Raw genomic sequence first — 2,669 nt, 5'->3', positions numbered from 1 at the left:
GCCTTGCTTGAAGTTTCATCCTTAGAAGCCAGCAATATCCCATATCCTACCAGTCCATGAGTCCTGACACACTTAACATCATCAGCCTAGAGCTCTCAGATGGCCTTCGCCTGAAAGGCTAAAATTCACACTATGCCAGAGGGGGTCCATCGGGGCCTTCTGGAGTAAGAAGTATAGGTCCATGCTGACCAGTGTGGCTCCCAGAACAACTCCATCAGTCTAAATAAGGCTCGGCTTTGTTCTATCAGCCACAATTAGCAGTCTCAGAACCTAGAATGAGGGTGGCATAGGTAAGACTGCTGAGCCCCACTTTTTTACAATGACCTGGAGAAAAGAGCTTTTCACTGTATGTCTGTAGGGGAATTTCTCACCCTGTGAAGATGAAAATACCTAATAGTGTTGGGCAGTGTTGAGCAGGGTACACCAATCCTCAGAGCACAGATGGCCCCTGGCTGGTGAGCTACAGAGCAAGCCCTTTGAGCTGGTGTGGGTGGCAGCAGCCATGCTGGGGTTAGGGATAGGAACCTGCTGGATAACAGACAAACCAGTTTTGAGTCCAGACTAGACGCTTAAGTTAACATCTTGTCGTTGTCCTTACTTCTAGAGGAAAGACCTGTCCTAGTTCTTATAACCTGGAGGTCCTTTTCTCCCTCCAGTGCCTGAGCTGCAGGAATGGCCTGTTGTCCCACCCAGGACTCCTGAGACTGGAGAATGGATGCCTGCAAGGGATGGGTGAAGGGGCAGTGTAGATGCAGGACTTCCCTTCCCCCTGCCATACCCCAGTTAATGCTGAGAAATCACGGCGGACGGGCCAGGAAAGCAGCTCTTCCCACCACGGGCAAGACAATGTCACCGTGGAAATTGGCCAGGGCCAAGGCACTCTTCAATTTCAAATCATTTTTCTCCTAACCGAAAGTGATCAGAGGCAGGTGACTCAGCCCCAACAGCCCCCCACCCAGCAACTTCTCGTCCCTGCTTTTGAGGAAATAAATAAGCCCTGCTATCTCCAAAGATTTTTTTTTTCTTTAATGAAAAGGATTCGTTTGTCCAAGTTCTGTTTCCAAAGCCGAGTGTAACCCGGTTGGAGCGCATCATTCCTGAGTGTCTCAGTTTCTGGCAGCAGTCGGTCGGAGGAGTCTCAGCCCATCGGTCCGTCACTGGAGCTTGTGGGAGGGGTTGGTTGGTTGGTTGGTTGGTTGGTTGGTTTGGGATTTAAGGATTGATTTAGTATTTTTTGTTTGTTTGTTTGTTTGAGGGGTGTTGGTCGGGGGACAGGTTAGAACAAATTCAAAACGAGTTAGTGAACGCGTTCTGCTGGCATCAGCCTTCACTCCCGACTTCCTGTGGCTCTGGGCGAGGGTGAGCCGCGCGGACCACATTCGGGTCCTTGCCGCTTCGTTCCGGCCGAAATTTTGAAAGGGGGAAGCCGGTACCATCGATGGACTGGAGGACCTCATCAGCCGGGACAGATCACCCGCGTAAGAGAAGGGATGAGGACGAAGATGAGGATGGTGGCAGGGGACCAGCGTGCCTTCTTTGCGCGTCCGGTTGGGGCCGCGATCCTCAGCCCGGGGACCAGCCAGTCGCCGCCCGGGGGTCTCGCGCGCTCCGAGCTCCGGCTCTGCGGCTCCCAGCCCCGCTGCACCCGGAGCTCAGCCACAGATGTCCAGCCACAATTCTCGGTTGGCCGCAGACTCGTACAAGAATTGCGTTTGGACAATCAGTGGCGAAGCCCCTGAGTTCGCGGCCCGTCTCCTGCGGGGTTCCGCCGGGCTCCGTAAAAGCGCCGCACCAGGACAGGTCCAGAGCTGCGCGTCGGCACACGTCTCGGCAGTCGCAGCCCGCCGCGCGGTAAGGTGGACCCGCAGGAACGCACATCCGGCCCGGCGTGGGCATCCCCGTCGCCCCCGGCGCGTTTGCCCCGACCGTGGCCCCAGGGTGCCTGCCTTGGGGTCTCTGAACCGCCCCAGGTTGGAGGAATCTCCTGTCAGGCCCAGGGAACCCCGACTCCCCTCTCCCTGCCCCCCCCCCAGGCTGGGCTCTCTGAGACTCAGAAAACTGGGGGACCCCCCCAGGCCAGGTGGCGTTTCCAAGCCCAGGGTCCTGACTGCTGGACTCACGCGGGGCCCCCGCCCCCGCCCAGTCCCGCGCACGCACCGGCTCGGGGCGCTCTCCGCTTCCTTGTGGCTGAGTCGCAGCCAGGACACTGGTGGCGGCGGCGGCGGCCCCGGCAGCGGGGAGCGCTGGAATGTGCCGCCGGGTCACCTGCAGCGCCCGGGGAGCCGGACCCGGAGCCGGCGAGGCGCAGGGTTGAGCCCAAACGGGAGCCTCTGGCGGCTCGAGGCCGGGGCGGGCTTTTAGTGGGCCGCTCCAACAATACGGGCCTGGCGCGGAGAAAGGGGCTCGGCTGCAATTGGTACTGGATTTGAATAACGCCACGGGGCCATCAATGGTCATTGTGTCGGCGGGTAATGAATCTCCGCTGTCTCTCGGGCTGGCCAGGCAGCTGCAACCTGCGCTCAGGCAGCTCTTAAAGACATAGCATGCCCCTCCCTGGGGGCCTCCCCCCTGCACCAGCCGGACCCTGCACCCTCCCACCCCTATTCTGCACCCTCCACTCCCAATGCCCCGCCTGCTGCCTTGGCCTGACCCTTTTGCTAGTGGCCTCC

Source organism: Jaculus jaculus, chromosome 1 (assembly GCF_020740685.1).
Source record: "Jaculus jaculus isolate mJacJac1 chromosome 1, mJacJac1.mat.Y.cur, whole genome shotgun sequence".
NCBI lineage: Eukaryota > Metazoa > Chordata > Mammalia > Rodentia > Dipodidae > Jaculus > Jaculus jaculus.
Note: the sequence above shows the minus strand (reverse complement) of the source record.